Source organism: Cheilinus undulatus, linkage group 1 (genome assembly GCF_018320785.1).
Source record: "Cheilinus undulatus linkage group 1, ASM1832078v1, whole genome shotgun sequence".
NCBI lineage: Eukaryota > Metazoa > Chordata > Actinopteri > Labriformes > Labridae > Cheilinus > Cheilinus undulatus.
The window spans coordinates 3,908,667-3,930,138 of NC_054865.1; the positions used below are offsets into that span (position 1 = coordinate 3,908,667).

The 21,472-nt window shown below is 39.5% G+C and overlaps 1 protein-coding gene across 1 annotated transcript in view; it reads left to right on the top strand.

Moving 5' to 3' along the window:
- The window catches only part of dok4 (docking protein 4), a 52,218-nt gene that overhangs the window by 701 nt on the left and 30,045 nt on the right, over positions 1-21,472 (top strand). The gene's annotated exons all lie outside the window — the stretch shown is intronic.

The window sequence follows — 21,472 nt, forward strand, 5'->3', positions numbered from 1 at the left end:
GATAACAGTCAATGAGTCTTGCATCACTGTGGAGGATTTTGGCCCACTCTTCTTTGTAGAAAAGTTTTAATTCAGCCACATTGGAGGGTTTTTCCAGCATAAACAGGCAGTTTAAGGTCAGGCCACAGCATCTCAATCAGATTTAAGTCCAGACTTTGACTAGACCACTTGAAAATCTCATTTTGTTTTTGAATCCATTCAGAGGTGGACTTGCTGGTGTTATTGGGATAATTTTCCTCCTGCATAACCAAAGTGCACCTGAGTTTGAGCTCACGAACTAATGGCCAGATATTCTCCTTCGGGATTTTCTGACAGGGAGCAGTTAGGGCAAGTAGTCCAGGTCCCTAGGCAGCATAGCAGCCCCAGACCATCACACTACCACAGCCATGTTGGATTGTTGGTCTGATGTTCTTCTGGTGAAATGCTGTTTAAGTTTTACTCCAGATGTAGCAGGATGCACACCTTCCAAAAAGGTTAGCTTTTGTCTGGTCAGTCCACAGAATAATTCTCCAGAAGTCTTTGGGATCACCAAAGATCTTAGGGGGGGCGCAAGGCTTTGTCTGCTCTAAGGCTGCCAAAATTAGATTTGCAAATATTGACTAAAACCTTGATAAAGCAGTTATTAAATAGTTTATACAAAAGTCTTTTGATAAAGAAGCATGCATAGGCTTTTTTAGGGTTTTATCAGGGACACAATTAAAATCTATGTTGATTTTTGGTGGCAGTGTTTCACTTTTTCTTCTCTCTTGGGTCCTGGGGGACTCCGCTTGTCTTAGGTACAAGAAGGGGGGGCTCCAAGGAAAAATACTTGGGAAACACTGGTTTAAATGATCCTATAATGAACATAACAAGCCTTTTGAAGCATTAATACATTTTTAGGTTCATCACATCATACTAAAAAAATAATAATATAATTGAGAGACGATCAGCGTGCACCTGCCTTTGATCATAAGATCTCCAAGTTCCTGGTGCAGACACTCTTCAAACCCATATAGCCTACAAGATAACCTCAGATCATTGTTATTATTATTAGTATTTATACAAATGTCTGATCTAATAACAGGATCACTTGATCTAGCCCACAGCGTGCCATTTACAAGCATCAGGCAGACAGTGCAGTGTTTATTTACCAAGGTGAGAGGGATGAAGTTTGCTAGTCGGGACTTTATGACCAGCAGAAATCGTCTTTTATCTCCTCTGCTTTGTGTCTGTCTGTAAGAGAAGCTAAGCTAACGTGAACACTTTAAGGAGATTATAAAAGGAGATGATACTGTGGGAGCTAATGCTGTGATGGAGGGCAGAGCAGAAACATTCAGCAGCGCCACTTCAATACAAACAGCCTGCTACTTTGCGATGAGTTGAAGATGTGTTGTTTCTGAGCATTAGTGCTGTAAAATGTTTAGAAAAAAGCCCATTCTGCATTGCTTTGTGTGCTTCTCTCCCTGCAAAGCAAACAATTGACCGATCGAATGGAAGCTGTCAGCCCTAGATTTAACCCGATATTAATAACGTGTACAGCAAAATTGAACTGCTTCCAGCAAACATCAAAACATGTTTTATCACTTAAGAGAGTAGCTGTAGCGCATGAAGAAACCTTAACTGTAGTTTAGTTTAGTTTTTGAACAATTAAAATATTGTGCATCTACAATAATAGTTCATAGTGCAGGAGGAGCCAGACACTTCAGACAGCTTACTTGAGAAACTAATGTTCATTTGAATATGTTAGAGTAATAATTATACAGACTGTAAAAAGGATAGTCAAACCAAAGATGAAAAAGTGACTGTATGAGGTTTATTAATATCTGTGTGTTAGTTCATCCATCATTACTCCTTTTCCCTACACCTGAGCAAATATACTACAAAGATACATAGAATATAAGATTATTAAATTAAACAAAGATATATGAATAACAGCAGAACATGAATTAAAGAAAGTCACTTTTTATAGAGAAGCATCGTTTTGCAAGTGAGAGTAAGTAACCTTTAATTTGCTTTCCCTGTATCTTACTGAAAGGTGTTGGTACCTCATCTATTATTTTATGTTACTTATGTTATAAAAGCCGACATAATAGGATGAGGTTCTAAAACAAAATCTTGTGGGTTAATGTGTCCAACAGAAGTTTTATTGACTAATTCTTGGAGAGAAATAGCAACAAAAATGATTTGAATTTTGGGATACAACAAATGGATTATTGTGCATTTTCACCGTCATAAAAAAGAAAAGTAACTAAAGTTTTTCGGTGAGATTGTGTTCTCAGACAACAACGAAGAGTCTGTGCACACTAGCTGTGGAATGATAAGGAGAATGTTTTACTTAAGGTCACTCTAAATGTCAGTGAGATCACCTTTAATCCCCAATCAGATGATTTGGCACATCTTATCATCCATGTCCAAATGTGTTGGATGCTACGTTGTGATTGGCTAATTAGTTAATTGAATGAATGAGCAGGTACACCTTGTAAAGTTGTCAGTGAGTGCGTCTTCCAGGACTGTAAGGACCCTTTCAGTCAAATGTGAAATTATGCTGTCTCCTATTATGCTGATCAGTCTGGTAGAATTGAGACCTTTAAACTTTAACAAGTTGATCGTCCTTGTTTGTTTGTAAATTTAAATAAGGTTACAGATCCTTTAATGCAGATTGTCCCAGTCTGTTCAGTATTTATAGGCAGAATAAATGTCCCGAAGATGCATTTCTCATTTAACTTATTGTTTAACAGAGTGAAAATTTGCTCCATCTGCTCTGTGTAAATTTCAGCCTGTGGCTTGAGCTGCATAAGCTGCATTTGGGAATGCTAATTTGCGTGAGCGTGAGTCACATTCAGATTGTGTAGGCAGAGAATTTCAACTTTGCATGAGTCATAGAATGAAAGGCAAATCAATTTGAGCCAGGTTCTGTTCACCAGCTCACTTCAAATAATCGTCTGCCCCGCTATCGCTGCTCACACAGCCGACTGAGCGCTGCTGTGCAGCTCTCTGAGGTGACTGATGAAATCCCTCTCCAGCATGAGCTCAGAGCTCAGGATATTACCAAAATAAAGTTCCTGCCCTAAAGTTTTAGTCCACTTAATAACTTAGGAATGTGGGGCCTGTAAGCCGGTTTCTTCTTGTTCTTTATTGTTTGATAGTGAGCATTCGGTTTATTCCGTGTCAGGTCTCTGTGTACAGATTCAGTTAGATCCATAAGTATTTGGACAACAACACACTTTTTATTCTTTTGCTTTCTATTTGTCTGAATGTTAGCAGAGAATAAAGCTGGATACTTCTGTTGGCAGCTGTTCCACTTGCAGCAGCCATACATGACCACACCATCACAGAGACTCCTTTCTACATTTGTTAGTGAAATAAAAACATATATTTTACAAGAATGCTAGTGAATTAGCTGGACACACACACGAACACAAGGTGAAACAGCAGGTTTGTTTTCAGTCTTAGGGATCAGTCATGGTGGTTGCTGATGAAGATGAGTATCTTTACTAATAATCTCGTTTACAGCTGTACATGCTGCCATTAATCCCAGCCTAACAAACAGTTGGCTTTTTGATTGGTTTATTCCCTCAGAGCTGACCATGGACACACAACAAACAAATGCCATGGTTTTCCTCAGAGCCCCAGCACTATGGGCTTATTTTGAGTTTGTAAAAAACATTTTGGAGAGAGGTTGTGAAACTCTTGGCCTGTGGACCAGATCTGGCCCGCCACCAAGTCTCAGGGGAAGTTTTAAAAAAATTATTTAGCAATGCATACTAATGAAAATACTTCAAATACACATTTGACCCATCTATTTTGAACTGTATGTAATTATAGCAAAGGAAGAGCTGAATATTGTACTGAAATAAGTGAGTGAAATGTGGCAGGTTGATCTATCTTCTCAACAGAGTATTGCATCATAAAAAAGACTGTGAGCAAAATTTTCCATCTTTATTTATTTTGTATAGATTTGTAAATGTAAAAATGGAGAGTTACAAGAGTTTTTAAAATCAAGCTTCCACAGATCATCTGACAGCATGAAAAAATACAAGAAAAGATGTGTCGACTTTCCAAGCTTGCTCTGTGTTTGCTTTGTGTCTTTCTGAAAAGATGTACAGTGAATTGCTATCACATAGAGTTTGAGCTCAGAGGCAAATCAACAGGACCAGAGTAAATGAGTCTTTTCTTTGTCTCTTTCTGTCTTTGAGGGGTTTTGGGTGGGGGTTGTGTTTTGTTTTGAGGGAACTGCTCCAGTTTTTTTGTCCTTATATCATGTTTCCCCTCTGCTTGCTGACACTGCCCCGTCATTAATTGCTCTGTGTCTTCTCTTTCTCCCTCCATGGTTTTCTGCCCAGAGCAGAGATTCCTCTCTTCTCATTCTTCCTTTTCTGCCTCATTATCTGTGTCCTTCCTCTGTGTTTTCCCTATGTCATCTGTCTTATTCATTAACTCTGGTAATCCTTCCTCTCTGTGCCTGTTTGGTAAGCAGCCCGTCCATATGCCGGGAAGTGAAGTGTGAAGGAAAGATAGTTTGGTGTCAGTGGAGTGAAGCCAGCATGATTGTTTATGAAAGCTGGTTTAATTGTGGATATAGTCACGTTGTTTATCCTGCAGATTGATTTAAGAAAAAACGCATGCTCAGAATTTGGTTTTACCATTTGACAATAACATTCATACTTTTTCTCCACTTTTGCCATTTTTTATTTTTCAGTTCAGTCCAATACAGGCACTTTTTCTCTTGGAGACATAATCTCTACATGCAGATAGATAAAGTCAGATTATTGTGTTAATCCTTCTGAAAATGGACTTTTAAAATACTTCTAAACAAGTTACTCTTACTGAACTCATACTACATTACATTTCTTAACTCAAACACACAGATAATGTGGTGGGAGATAAATGAAAGGTTTTACCTTCAGAGGATAAATGCATACACAGGTAAGCAGCACTACCACTGTGGCTCATATCTTACTGATGTAGAACACCATAGTTTAACCTGCTTTGAGGCAGGTTATGTTTGGGATATGGGTCAAGATATCATGCACATTGACCGGTCATTTTATGGTGGGATTCTGACAGCTGATAGAGAGAGCCTCAAACACTTCCTTCTAGGGCTGAATGATTTGCAAAAATAATCTAATTGCGATATTTCCCCAAAATACTGAGTTTCCAATTTAATATGCGATTATTATTAGGTTCCTTATTTTATGTATTTTTTCAACAAATTCAAGCAATAAATCATTTTGACTTTCCAGGGAGTACATAGCTAGAAACCCCCATACGGATAGATGCATCTATGACAATGTGTACTGAAAACAATGTAGTAGCATGAATCTGAATATGAAGGCGCTACAAGCTTTAAGCTATAAAGGAGGCGGCTGGGGTGGGGGAGGTGAAGCTGGCTGTCAGCTTTTCTCAGGTGGGGGTATGACTTCTATGAACTAACGCTAAGCTTCATCAATTTTAGATAGAATGAACTAATAGTTTTTGCTAATATTGCAAATGTGATGTCATTTGCTTTCTTTGAGGGCATTATCATTTTTGTGTCACTCATTTTGATTAAGGAAAACATACATAAGGCACGAAAAGGAGGGTTTTTTATAAACCCTTATAACAAATTTAACACTTGAATGTTTGCAAAATGTGCATAAAATCTCTGCGGCTGCAAAAAATAGGATTGATCTAAGTGGTATTTTGACACATTTCAAGTTAAAGAAATATTCCAACTTGTACGATTTGTAAATTGCAGCAGGCCATATTGTGATTTAATCTAATTTGTGATTAATTGCCCAGCCCTACTTCCTTCTCCCCAGATATGAAACTTTTTAATGATTCTTTCCTGATTATATCCTTCAACCGAGACTAAAAAGCACTGGAGCCTCATTGTGACTATTGGCTGATAAATTTAAGACCATTTTCCAACTCATTTATGCTCTTTGTTCTGTTTTTACTCCTGAGGCAAATGTCTTATGGGTTAACTGCTCAGTACTTCAGTGCGGTCCAAAGCTATTAACCAGCTTAGTGTGTCTGTTATATTCTGTACATGAGATTTGTGAGAGCCCCCTGTTGCTGAAGAGTGATGAGAGCAGTGAGAGTTAATGAATACAGAGAACTTACAGCAAAGCAATAAACTAAAGATGCACAGAAATGAGTCCTCAAACCCAAGAGACCTCATATGTCAATAGATCTTACCCTCTAATGTGACCCTCGGGGGCATTTTCTAAATTAGAGCTTCCACTGATGGCACACTCTGACCTGAAGCTTTTTTATGAACTCCAGCAGTCTCTAGGAACCAAAACTATTTGAAGGAAAACATAAGTAATGGTTTGTATGCAAGCAAGAATAAAAACGGCAAACAAAAATCAATGAATTTTGATTCACTCAGCCTGTTTAATAGTCCTGTGCTCATCTGAGCCATTATGAGTGTCCCTCACTAAGGATCTACATGACTGAATCTGAGCGGTTGGATTTGGCTGATAGTCAATGAATCATCTTTTTGTTGTTTGTTTTAATTTTTGCATTAAAAAAGCAGTTTTATAGATTTAGAATTACATTATTTTAAAATAGGACTTGATCTATTCTTTCCGCCTTCAGTAATGCCCTGTTTACATTTTAAATCAACGGGCATTTGGATACCAGATGTCTACACTTTAGTTCTTATATTCAGGGCTGTTCCTATTCTGTTACCAGTATCAGAAATACGTCTGATACTGCTTCAAATGCAGGTATTGGTATCGGTGAGTACACAAATTTATATACCAATCCGATACGTTTAGTTTAGCTTTATATTTTGCTTTGTTTAGCCATGCTAAATGTTAGTGCTATAAACCAGAAATCAATTCCTCTTGCTGCCGGAAAGCACTGCGTGCACAAGCTACCGTTTTTAAGGCAGCAAAGAAGAACCAGAGGACACACTGCAGCAGCAAGCATGGTGGCTGTGTGACAGTTTTCTCTGAATGCCATTGTTAAAATGCCTTCCACTGACACCGGGAGCTAATGGCAAACTAAAAAGATTTAAAGGCTAGCTGAGATGTTGCAACTCTACTGGAGCCACAAAAGGGGGTAATCCACCTTAGATTTATCCATGCACACACTAAGGACATGAGTTATATGTACAGAAGTTAATTCCTTCCTTTTTGTACAGTGCAACTTAACTTCAGGTTCCTCACGCCGTTATTATGACCAGAAATGGTCTTAATAACAAAACATTCATATCTTAGATAAGGACAGTCTTCTTTAAAGAGGTGAAGAGAAGTGCAGCAGTCGATAATTATTGGGGGTTTTCAGAGTGCATTTCCACAACAGCACCATAACTAAAGCTCTGCTGTCCTTATGCCTTGAGACATTCATACTGAGACTGCAACAGTGTGCTATTTTATATGTTGTCTTCACTACAGCGTAGCAGCTGAAGCTATACAACCAGCTAAACTCTTCTTTGAAAAGATGACTTGAGTCATAGATAGTATTACTTTGCTCTTTACTGTAGCTCTTAACATCTTCATCCAAAGACAGAGTAAAAACTGTAACACACAAGATTAAATACTTTAACATTCACATGACCACATGAGTCCTGTTACAGTTCAAAAACATGTAAATAAAAACATTTTTAACCACATGAAATAAAATGCTTTCAAACGTGCATTACATTTTTAGCCTTATATCATAACTACAAACATAAAATATGTATTAATTTACTCACAACATTGCCTCTTTGGTGTCTACAGAATTGCATGAGGTTTCATTCAGCTGGCTTCATCACAAATGGCTGACTGGAAATGGCAAATCCCTCTAAGCATGCAAAACAGACTTCAAAATAAAAGACCTCTTTTCAAAATAAAAGTCTAAATTAGATTAAACTGTTTAGACAACACCTTATGTGTCCTGTCTGTCAATTCACACTGGCATTCAGCTTTGCTGGACATTCGGAGCATTGCATGGTGGGAGCTCTGTATAGACCAGAGCAACCCACCTGGGTACTTTACCCAAACAATGCTAGCCCCCGCGGAAACGCAACTTTAAAATGAATGGCAGTTAATGGGAAGGATTGGGTCATTAGGGTTTTAAAAGCCTAAAATATGAGAACCGTACAGTTAAATTGATTATTGGGAGCCGAAATCTAATGGCTAATGAGATAAACATATAATGTCGGCCATTTATGAAAAAAAATACTTGCATGGTACCAATATGAAATAAGTGACTGACTGGAGATGTCATAAATCTTAACACTTAAATTCGGTTAATAAGTGAGTGAATTTGTGAAAAAGCTGTTGACAGACAGATTAAAGCTCCTGGTGTCACAGAGCGAATGCTAGCATAAAACCATTAAGACCACAGCACCGGTCCAACATTTGAAGACTTTACTAGTTTCAGCCAAAGAAACAGAAGTCTTCTTTGACACTCTGTCGTCATTTGAGAATAACAAAACAGGCCTTAAATGATAGCTTTTTGATTGTTTCAGGCATGAAACACAACAAAATGGCTTTTAATCGTGTTTAACTGCAGTTTTCTAACCTTGCCATCACTCAGTCTGAGGGTTTGTTTTCCCTCAAATGGGGGCGTGGTCACGTTTGAAAGCAGGAAGTGAAGTTGCACTGCTCTGATATATACACACACAGTGCAGCGCCCCCTGCTGGTTCTACTGATGCTTTTTTTGACCTGGTAATGCCTTTATTAGTACCTGTGAAGATGGAACAGAGGGATTACCTTGTCCCCCCCCCCCCCCCGCTGCCTCTGCAGGATTCATAGTGAAGGTGCCACAGGCAGGTGAATGTCAGGGTTTTAACACTCGAACTACCAAGGCAGTCATTTTGACTGCTTTCAAAATTTGCAACATCATAACTTTGACTAAATAAAACCTTTGTACCAATAGGACCCTGACTTTTCCTAAATGTGTGTATACTTTATTCTAACATTGTTTTATCATTAAGATTTCAAAACACAACAGAGATCTGAGTATTACTACCTCGAACTACCATAGCAGTCAAATTGACTGCATGCTGTTTAGAATGGGTGTCATATCTCACTATTTGCTAAATTTTCCCCACTGTTTCTCCTGCTCTATTGTTTGTAGGGCTGCAGTAATAGATTCTTTTGTAGTCGAGTACTCTATCGATTCTTCTGACGATTAATCGAGTACACTGATAAGAAATGTTGCATTTTTTAATCAGTCACTTTGGCTTTTTTCAAGAGAAGTAGTACTAGACAAATGAGAAAAGAAGCTGGGTCTCTTAAATGAACTACTTCTAGACTAAAAATTGGTATTATTCTTTAAAGAAAATATATTTTACAAAGTGCAATGAAGTTCTTAATGACAGTTTAAATTTTTTAACGTTACAAGGAAAGGAAGTTAATGACATTAGATTATGCCATATTTGGGGTTTTAGGGATCCTCTCCCAGGAAATTTTGGGTGCCAACACTTTATTTCTTCTATTGTAGTTTATTTTCATTTTCCAATTTGTCATTAACGTAAAGGGACACAATCATTTTAACATCCTCTACTTTATACATGCGTGTAGTATTTCACATTATAGCAACAATAAAGCTCCATCATTCACACAGCGGTCTGATGATGTCTGAGAGGTGAACCTTTAGATTACAGGAAATGGTCTATTTTTCAAAGCGTGTTCACTTTTATATTAGCACATTTCTGTTTGTGAGTTCATCCACCATAAAAATATGACCTTTTAAGACCATCCACTGACATGGAGAACACATTTTAAGGGATAAAGCTGCTTCTGTGACCTATTGAATTCTGACTACATGATGATGAACTTTGACCTATTTAGTCTCAGTCAATGTCTGTGGCAATAGCGTGTTTCTATTTAATTGGTGTCAATTTATTATCAATATACGTCTTATAACATTATTTGGGATGCTGACACTTTTTGAAAAATACGCTGCAATCAAGACGTCAGTGCGCTGAGTTTTAGATAATTTATAATTTAATGTATGACGTTAGCTAACGGAAGAAGGATAGAGATAGAGGGAGAGAAGGAAAGCCCCAAAACAGGACTTGAATCGTGATACCTGACGGTGTTCCGTGAAACCGTCACGGCCAGTAAACCAGAAGTTTATGAAATTCCCTAAAGTCTGCAGACACAAACTAAGCGCTGTCTCACTCCAGCGAGTCATGCAGGCAAGCTCTACTCAGAGATCTGCGTAGGTTCACCGGCATAGTGCCATATCTGCCAGCCGCAGGCAGTGGCTGCGTAAAAACGCAGGACGCATGCCTGTAAGCATCGCTGCATCAGCTTCTCTTCCTTCGTGATTTTCACGCCTCGTATCATACATGTTACGTTACAGTAACAGCAAAAACAAGTACATTGGGCCTCAGAAATAGCCGTCCGTGTGAAACACAGCTCGCCATGCAACAAACGGCGTGATGTCCAGGCTACAGTACGGGTGAATGGATACATGACTGATTTAAGCGAAGCCTCGAGGCAGATAATTTGCTTCGAGGAATTTTTTGGCTCGAATCACCCGAATAATTCGAGGAATCGTTTCAGCCCTAATTGTTTGTTTGTTTTTTACGCCCTGTGAAGCTGCTTGGCTGTCCTCCTGCAGCATACTCTGTGAAGTTAAAATCTAGCTATACAGTGCATCCAGAAAGTATTCACAACGCTTCACTTTTTCCACATTTTGTTATGTTATAGCCTCATTCCAAAATGGAATAAATTCATTTTTTTCCTCAAAATTCTACACACAACACCCCATAATGACAACGTGAAAAAAGTTTTTTTTTTTTACATTTTTTTTAAATTTTTGCAAATTTATTAAAAATAGATAACATCACATGTACATTACATTCACAGCCTTTGCTCAATACTTTGTTGATGCACCTTTAGTAGCAATAACAGCCCCGAGTCTTTTTGAGTATGATACCACAAGCTTGGCACACCTCTCTTTGGAGAGTTTCACCCATTCCTCTTTGCAGCACCTCTCAAGCTCCATCAGGTTGGATGGGGAGCGTCGGTGCACAGCTATTCTCAGATCTCTCCAGAGATGTTCGATTGGACTCAAGTCTGGGCTCTGGCTGAGCCACTCAAGGACATTTACAGAGTTGTCCTGAAGCCACTCCTTTGATATCTTGGCTGTGTGCTTAGGGTCGTTGTCCTGCTGAAAGATGATCTGTTGCCCCAGTCCGAGGTCAAAAGCACTCTGGAGCAGGTTTTCATCCAGGATGTCTCTGTACATTGCTGCATTCATCTTTCCCTCAATCCTGACTAGTTTCCCAGTTCCTGAAAAACATCCCCACAGCATGATGCTGCCACCACCATGCTTCGCTGTAGGGATGGTATTGGCCAGGTGATGAGCGGTGCCTGGTTTCCTCCAAACATGACGCCTGACATTCACGCCAAAGAGTTCAGTCTTTGTCTCATCAGGCCAGAGAATTTTGTTTCTCATGGTCTGAGGGTCCTTCAGGTGCCTTTTGGCAAACTCCAGGCGGGCTGCCATGTGCCTTTTACTAAGGAGTGGCTTCTGTCTGGCCACTCTACCACACAGGCCTGATTGGTGGATTACTGCAGAGATGGTTGACCTTCTGGAAGGTTCTCCTCTCTCCAAAGAGGACCGCTGGAGCTCTGACAGAGTGACCATCGGGTTCTTGGTCACCTCCCTGACTAAGGCCCTTCCCCCCCGATCGCTCAGTTTAGACGGGCAGCCAGCTCTAGGGAGAGTCCTGGTGGTTCTGAACTTCTTCCATTTACGGATGATGGAAGCCACTGTGCTCACTGGGACCTTCAAAGCAGCAGAAATGTTTCTGTACCCTTCCCCAGATTTGTGCCTTGAGATAGTCCTGTCTCAGAGGTCTACAGACAGTTCCTTTGACTTCATGCTTGGTTTGTGCTCTGACATGCTCTGTCACCTGTGGGACCTTATACAGACAGGTGTGTGTCTTTCAAAATCATGTCCAATGAACTGAATTTACCACAGGTGGACTCCAATTAAGCAATAGGAACATCTAAAGGCTGATCAGTGGAAACAAGATGCTCCTGAGCTCAATTTTGAGCTTTGTGGCGAAGGCTGTGAATTCTTATGTACATGTGATGTCTTAGTTTTTTTATTTTTAATAAATTTGCAAAAAAGTTCAAACGAAATTTTTTCACATTGTCATTATGGGGTATTGTGTGTAGAATTTTGAGGAAAAAAATTAATGGTTTTACATAACAAAATGTGGAAAAAGTGAAGCGCTGTGAATACTTTTCGGATGAACTGTATGTTGGTGTCAACTAAATAAATAAAAATCTCATTCATTATAATTTTCATTTTGTGTCCTGAGGTGTTTTTTACCTTTTCCATCAATTTATCTTAGATATTTTTATTGATTATCCAAATTATATGCAAATAATGTCTGAGCAGTCAAAATGACTGCTATGGTAGGTCTAGTAGTTGCAGAATTCTGGTAGACCAAGTGTTAAATGATGCTTTGAATGGGGCTATGGTCTGTTGGTTCACCTCTACTATTAAAAGACTGCTCATTACATTTTTCTTTAAAATAAATGTTTTTATTTGACACCAAAACCTTTTCGCCCTTGTTCTTTGAACGGCTGCTGCAGTCATGTAAGGATAGATAGTATTGACGTATTCTTAATCAGCCTCAGCCTTCACATTGTGAAACTTGGCTCCCCTGGAGGATGAGCATGTTAACTCAGTGAGTTAACAAAGTAAAAAGCCAGGGGGGGACACAGAGGTAGAGAGGAGGGCAGGATTACAAAGGGAGGTAAAAAGAGGGCTATCTGAATTAGTGTCTGTCTCCTCAGGGCACAGTGAATTCGCACAGCTGAGGTCCTGCTCAAGGCTGGGCAGATAGACTACCAGAGTCATGCTTAATTTATCTCAACAGGAACAACAAAGCCAAAGGAAAAAGCCCCAGACATGCAAAGTCTCAGCTCACTCTGACTTGAACTCACCTCAGCTGTACTGATAAACCCCTGGAGCCTAACGTTTCTTTTCAACCCACTTCTGCAGAAGCACACTCGCTGACTATAATGGACCGCTGTATTGATGAGATTAATATTGATCAGCCTCTAGGCGAGGAACAAGGTTTTCTAACCCCACACCCACCTTCAACCACCTCCTAGTGATTAAGCAAACAGTGCATTCGGACGCTTAATAGTCCTCGAGTCTAAATGCATATGAGACGTGTTTGCAGCATCTGTCCATGTTTAGCTTTTCTTTGTTTATAAATGAGGGAACAAATGCTTGTGCTTTTCTTTCTCCCTGTTTTTCTGCTAGTGGCAGGGAAATGAATTTTCCATTCTTCTGATTAGCATTGTTGGATGCATTTCAAATGTGAGATTAGCAGGCTAAACACTTCTTAAGCTAGTGAGTGTTGAATATGGAGAGAGCTGCAATTAATGCATGTCAAAGGGGTCAAGAACTGAGACACCATTTCCAGTAATGATGCATTTTAAGAGGCAAGAATAATCTGAATAATGCATCCTCTCCCCATTTAGGCAAGATTTTCACCTTTATTCTACAACCCAGATTCCAAAAAAGTTGGAGAACTGTGCAAAATAGAAATAAAAACAATGATTTTAAATCTCATAAACCAATATTTAATCACAATAGAACATAAACAACATATCAGGTGTTGATAGTTAGACATTGTACCATTTCATGAAAAATATTAGCCATTTTTGAATTTGATGGCAGCAACACATCAAAGTTGGGACAGGGCCTTGTTAACTATTGTGTAGCATCCCCTCTTCTTTTAACAACAGCCTGTAAACGCTGGGAAGTGAGAAGACCGCTTGTTGTGGTTTCAGGAGAGGAATGTTGTCCCATTCTTGGCTGATAAGCCTTCTAACTGCTCGACAGTCCTGGGTCTCTTTTGCTAGTATGAATGTCTCGACCTGAGTCAGGTCAGATGGAAACTAAACTCAGCACAAAAAGTGCTAAAAGATTTGACAAATATTTCATGGGCACAACCCACATACTCAGCTCTGCTGCTCATCCCACAAATGCATTTTCCTCACAAATGTGGCACCATTTAAAAGGGTAATAAACAGGTTTTCCAAGGGTATAAAAAGTATTGCCAAGAAGTATTGTTACAACAAAGAAATAATCTACCAAACATAAATTCCTATACTTTTTGTGCTAAGTTTATTTCACCCAATGGAGAGCAGGCAAAGAGCAATGAATGCAAACTTTCAGGGTTTCTGCCTCAACAAAGAAAAACAATTTACACAGAGTCTAAGATTTTTCTGGTGTGTACTCAACAAATGTTTGAATCTTTTTTTGCTGTGTTTGGGTCTTCTGTTTTCTTTAAATTTAAACTTAAGCTGATAAATACTAAACAATATTCACCATATGAAAATTTAGTTTGACCTTTTTGGACATTTGTGCCTTTTGATCAGAGCTGTAAACACATTTAATAGCTGAACAATGAGCCAGTCAGTTCTAAACACAATCTAAAGAGGGAAGCTGATGGTTTTATGTGTTCATAACTAATGACAGCATCCACATGGCACATGGTCATTCATCCACTTTACCACACAAACACAGATCTGCTTTTACATGGATGCATTTTATTTATCCAGTCCTGATATGGAGCTAATGCGGACTACAGCAGACCGCCCTGTTGCACACAGAACTCTAGAAAAGATTCCTTGAGTTTGTTTCTCTGCTGCCACTTCCAGTTCTTTCTATTTATTCAAAAGTACTTCTAACTGTGTAAAGCTATTGTTATGTAAGCAGTCCTCTGAGACTTATAGGTCAGCCTGCTCTGTAGAGCCTGAACTGGCTGATCTGACATTCAGCTTCACCTCTCCTCCTCTTACTGCTCTGACTGCAGGCGCTCTGACCTTCCTGATTCTCTACATCTAATCTCCTCAGCTCCTTCCAAAGACTGCTACTACTATTTCTCCCTGGTGCTCCTCCTCATAGTTTTTAGAACATTGAGAGGCAAATTCAGTCAGACGTAGCTTTAGCTTCATGAATGTGAAACGGAAAAGCCCTCTCCCTATAGCATAGAGTTTAATGTGTTTTTGAAAACTGTTCAAATATTGAAGCAGAAAAGATATAACAGATGATGATTCAAACATTTAAATTGATATGTGCTAGAAATATGCCAGTCTAATCATGATATCTCATATTTGGCTGATCCTGATACAAGCTGGATCAGGTATCAGTGGTTAGAGGTTCGATTTACCAGCTGTGCCCAAGATGGGCTCAACATGGTCTGGAGACGGTCCATGCAGGAGGGGAGTCAAAGACAGCCTGTCAGACAAAGCAGCATAATTACCTCCACCTAGGAGGTTATGTGATCGGGTGGGTTTGTTAGTTTGTTAGTTTGTGAGCAACATAACTCAAAAAGTCATGGACGGATTTTCAGGAAATTTTCAGGAAATGGCAGAAATGGCAAAAGGAAGAACTGATTAGATGTTGGGACTGATCTGGATCACTGTCTGGATCCAGTAATGTTTTTAAAGGATTCTTCACTGTTGGGAGATAGGGCCAATGGCGGAGGTCTGCGCTTTCTCAGTGCTTTTCTTGTTATATTTGACTTTAGAAAGTGGCGTTTTTGTCTGTTTCTGGAAATAACTTTAGAACAACTTCCCTTGATGCAGACCCTCTGCACAATTTAAGACACATGTCCCAGAACTGGTCTCGTTTTTCAAAATAGACAGTCTTTCAATCAAAACCACTCTCCAAGTGGTCTATTTACTAAACATTGTATCAGTGCACACAGTTAAAGAAATTTAAATGTATGTTCTTGATGTAATGAGGAAGAGAAGAGAGGATTCTGAGGATTGAGGGTGAATCAATGTGGTGGAGGATGAGTGAGGAAGAGAGAGGACAGGTGAAGGGGAAAATACTTCCAGCTGATCTGTTCTAATTCCACTCAGTTCACCAATGAAGTGAAGAGCAGACATATGAGCAGACATCATCTACGTTAAGTTCCGCCCATTCAGTGTTCAGTGATGTTGCACATTTGCTCCTCATCCTCACTGTTCTGATGACCATAAACAAATCTACGTCTGTAACTTTTTCTGTTTCTTTGTTGTGCTCATTAAGATCTCATCAGAGCAGATTTCATTAAAACAACAGTTGAACTTTAATGAATCAGCTACTTACGTAAGTGTGTTGGGTTTATTCACTTGTGCTGAACGATAATGGCCGATCCATGGGGCCAGTCTATATAGTGAATTTCTCTGCTATTATTCTATGTTTGTCTACATCACTGCCATCAGTTCACTGGAAAGCTTGTGCATGCCAGAGCAGATGCCATGAAACAGATAAAGCAGATTGGAAGCAACCTCCACATATACCTGCAATATTTGCTCACCTTTTTTAAGTTTAGAACACTAAGGTAAAACAATTTAAAGAAGGCAGACCAAACGAAACAATGCATATATTTTGTTGTCTGCATTGTGAAGAGTAAAGAAACTTCCACAGGTGGTTTGAATCTATTAAAACCACTGTACAGTGTCATCACTACAGTTTTTGAAGTGACTCTGCCTGAACTACACAAGAACATCTGGAACATAAAGCAGTAGACTTACACCTCCATGCAGAGCTGGAGCTACGACATCACATGTTGTAAACTAAAAATGATACGTATAAACTTGTAAGAGCAATCCATGTAGGTATTTCCTTCCTTTTCTTGGTGAAACATGCCACTGCCACTGGGAGAAGGATAAGATGCTGCCTCGGACTCTACAGCAAAACAAATCTTATGGACTTGAATGAAACTAGTCATTGTTTTTGAGTTATATCCCAACCGAACTAAAGCCGAACTTAAAGGACGCTTGGGCTCACCGACCACGCTGTCCAGAGTGACTGGACGACAACAGCGTGCAGATGAACTAACTGAGCTAGTGTCTCCGTTACTGAAAACCAGTCCTATTTCCGTTCCCTTTTCTATAATACACTGGATGCCAGGGCTTTAGATTCCGGCATTGTTTATTTACCTTGGGTTAACACATAACAGTTTTAGTGACCTAAAGGTCACTTTGGACCTTTGATATACTTACCCTCCTCAAACAACCTACAATAACTTCTTCAAACTGGTTCTTTTCATGCCTGCTTGGCTGCTACTTTGCTGCATCTAGCCAAAGATGTGCCATTCTGGAAGTCACCTCAGCAGCAGGTCAGATTTTCCCACATCTCATTTTTGCAGCTCTTCTAATTTCTCCATGTCAGCATGAGAGACATCTACTCTTTATGAGGGGAATCGGTCCTGTGAAAATAATTCCTCGATAATGTCATGACAGCATGCTGAGTGAATACAGATCAGATATTGAACTGTGCATACATAATGAGCTTCACAGTTCCTTTGTTTTCCTGCTCTGGTGGTTGTGAAGTGCTTAGTGCTGTCTCCTCACAGCTAGAGGTTGAATCCCCAGATTTCTGTTCTCCTGCAGGTCTCCTTCTAGTCCTCCAACAGACCAAAGACATGTTTATGAGGTTCAATAGTGACACTAAATTGTTTGTATGTTCGCCTGTGAGTGTGACTGTTTTTTTGTCTCATTGTGTCGGCTCTGTGATGGTTTGCCAACCAGTCCAGGTTGTACCCTGACTCATGTCTATTAACAGCAGGGATTGTCCAGCCCCTCACAACCCCTAGCAGGAGGAGGGTTATAGATAATGGATGGATGAAAAAGTACTGATCTCACTCGTCTCTCCTCCCCAACTGTCAACCTCATTTTCACCAGCATTAAATCGGGGGGGGGGCTTATCACTGGTGATAAATTATTTTGAGATTTTAAAAAGTAAAATTGGTAAGTTTAAAAGGCATTTAAAGGCAAAATCATGTTTTTAAGAAGGCAAACATATAAGAAAGAAAGTTTAACCCTCAGGCTTCACTTTAATTTAGTACCCTTTAAAGCCATTAAGGACTAAAAGTCCACTTCCAAAAAACTGCTTTAAAAACTTAACAGATTCATATTTTTTTTCTGCTTTTTTTTGCATAAATCTCTTAAACAACTTCAGCTGTGCTCAAAACTACCAAACATTCAATCATTTTGAGGATTTTAACACTTTAAATGCCAGTTTGATCACTTAAAGATCAGAAAAACTTGGTTTGAATGGGAGTCAATGGGACGTTTTTGTCCACAAACGACTCGAAAGGGTAGTAAATTTTAAATCAGATGTCAGATTTTAAATCAGATTTTAGATTGAGGGTACAAAATGACAAATTATGAAATAAAAGTCAAAGTAAGGAGGCCAAAATGTTGAAACAAAAGAAAAAAAAATCAGAATCTGTTTAAAAGGTCAAAATATTCTTAAATTTTTTTGAGAATCTTAAAGGTAAAAATAAGATACAAAGTAAAAACTGTGAATTGAAAAGGACAAAATATAAAATTAAAAATCAAAACCATAACTTTGGGTGATAACCATGAGATGCAAAATCAAGAATATGAAACACACATTGCTGACTTTTTATGTAATTATTTTAACTTTTTACTTTCTTATTTTGACGACAGAACAAGGATGTTGTTATACGTTTTAAACTGGAGGAAATCTGCAGACCTCAAACCAGTGGGCCAATTATAATAAAAACATGATATGACCTGGCAAGCCAGGTATAACTGTACCGTGGGCCGGATTAGGCCCCCTGACCTGCTGGTCTGATACCTCTCTCTACTGCACATGAATGAATTAATGAATATCCGTTTAAAACAGTGAGTGTTCTGCTTTCAACTCTGATATTTTTTTGATAAATAAGATTTCTGTGCATTGATGACCAACACATCATCTTTCGATGATTACCCAGATCCCATAATGCACCGCTCTGCAGACACGTCTGTAAACCATGCATTAGCAGTCAGTCAGTGATGCACAGGATGATATAGACATGGGAGGTATTGAAATGACTCTGAATGGCTTTTCCACCTCCACATTGATAAGAGAAGTGCCCAGATGATCACTCAAATCATTATCTTGCAAGCTGTTAGCGCTGACCTTGCCATCTGAAATGAGGAGGCCAAAGTCATTGCTCAAAACAGCAGCCAGACCATCAGAAAGCCATTGTTGCTGAACGGAGTCAAACACTGTCATTAGTGAGGAGGCGTTAGGATGAAGCAGCGGAGGTGTCAGTCTAAAGGTTACTGAAGCAGCTATAGGGTATGATAAGATCAGATCAAACTTAAATCAAGCCTGTGGGGACACTGGGAAGAGAAGGATGCGGATCGATCAGCCGTTCTCAAAGCTGATTGACTTGCTGGGAAAAGATTTGTCTAATCTGATAAGAATAGGTCGCCCTTGTTTGTGCAGCTCGCCTTGCTGTCTGGGCATTGAACCCCAGTGTCCCGGAGGATTGACAGACATGAGGAGGAAGATGCTTAGTGGGCTGCTTCAAAAACAACCAGAGAGATGCAGCAGACAAAGGCACTGAGAGAGAAATCAGTCGGGGGTCCGAGATTAGACAAAGTAGTTTCAGTGGTCAGCAGTTAGGGGGTCAGAGCATCAATGCAAAACTTCATTTTGGTTGTTCTGAGCAAACTGGTCTTCTTTCTGAGTCGTCAAATATCAGCTTAGTCCATGACCCCACATGTTAAACTGGGCTAGTAGTACTTCTCTAGTCTTGTATCCAGAAACTGTCCTCTCATTTTTTCTGGCTTGACAATCAACCATGAGTGAGTGGCATCATAACTAATTCAGTTTTATTACCAGACTACACTCTTTGAATATTTAAACTTGGGTTATGATCTGTTTTTGGGGCCTTTACCTGACCCAGCCCTGGGCTTGTCAGACTGTCATTGCAGTGGTGCTGACATGGTTTGGATTGAGGATGTGTCATCATGGCATAAAGATAAAGATGTGCTTTGAAGAGCTGCTTAACTGTTCAGACTGTTTTAAATGGAACAACTTAATCGTCATGTTAGATGAGCTCTCTCATTATAATTTAATCAGGCATCTGCAAAGTCATCGGTATTTTCTTTATTCTATTCTATATTATTCTATTTCTTTATTTCTACTTATCCTCAACCCCAATTCCAAAAAAGTTGGTGTGCTGTGTAAAAAGTAAATAAAGGCAGAATACAATGATTTTAAAATCTCACAAACCAAATTTTATTCACAATAGAACATAAACAAACATTCCAGAAGTGAAAACTGAGACATTTTACCATTTAATTAATATAAGATCTATCAGTTTTGTACATTTTTGGTGCTCTTCATATTTGTGAATATGACTCCTTATTGGTGCAAACTGGAGTGATCCATTGTCCCTCATTTTTTATTTAAATGGTATCAATAATTAAATGCTGAAAGTAAAAGTTTCACAGCAGACCTCCAATGTCAGGATGAAGTGGGTCGTGAAAAATCTGAGGTGTCAGATTTAGTGGTCCGGTCTGCCCAGTGCCAGATGCATATTTAATCCTCACCACATACCTGTTTGTTTTTCTGTATGTTTTTATGCCTCTGTCTCAGTGATAGCCAGGGGCTGGGTTATCCACCTGTCTGTGCATCCATCTGCAGGCATGCACATGTGGCCAGGCCATACTTGTAAACCCAACATGTCGGGGAGGCTTCAGAGGGTTTTCTGTTTTCCCTAGTTTTCCTCCTACATCACTTTTTCACTGAGCTGCCAACAAGGCTTGGACTTTGTGCTCTATGTCTTGGTTCATTTACTGAAGGAAAAAGAAGAAAGACAAAAACAGAAGTAAAAAGAGGAATGCACATAGCATACACATACATCCATACATACGCTTCTGTACAAACACATTTACACCATATAATAAAATCCTACAGTGCAAAAAGTGCTGTGTGCAAACAGATCTTTCTGTAATAAAGTGATAAAAATGGTCAAGAGACAGAGCTAAACTCTTTGAGAAATGACAATCCTAAAAACTCCTTAAAAACCATGTATACAACAATTATAGTAGCACATAGAAAGAAAGCAATCGCACATTAAAAAGTCTTTTTGGCTGCTGGCAGAAAAGACTTCCGTTTGCGTTCAGTCTTTCACCTTGGGGTGATCTGCCTGTGACTGAAGGTGCTCTGTGGAAACACCCCCAGAGTGTGAAGTGGGTGTGACGGGTTATTTTTTACTGAGTTCAGTTTATTGAGCATTTGCACCTCAGCCACCTGCTCAATTTTGTCCTGCTGGGCTCCGATGATGGAGCCTGATTTTCTTACCAATTTGTGGACTCTGTTCTTATCAGCTGAGCAAGAAGCCTGCCCCCAGCAGACCATCCCAAAGAAAAGAGCACTGGCCACAACAGTCTTGTAAAAAGTGCACAACAGAGGTTTTGAGATATTGAAAAAGCGTAGCCTCCTCAGGAAGAACAACCTGCTCTGACCCTTCTTCTACAGAGTGTTCATGTAGCTGGACCAGTCCAGCTTGTTGTCCATCTGTACTCCCAGAAAGAGCTGATCCACTGTCCTATGACCAGACCCAGTCTGCATTGTTCTTTCTGAATCTAAGGTTTGACTATCAGCCAGAGCCTCCTTTCAGCACCCTAGAGTAAACTTTCCCTGGGTGGCTGAGTTGTGTGCTACCGCGATAATGTAAGCACACTCTCCAGTCTTCTTTTTCAAAAGGTCCAACATTGCAGC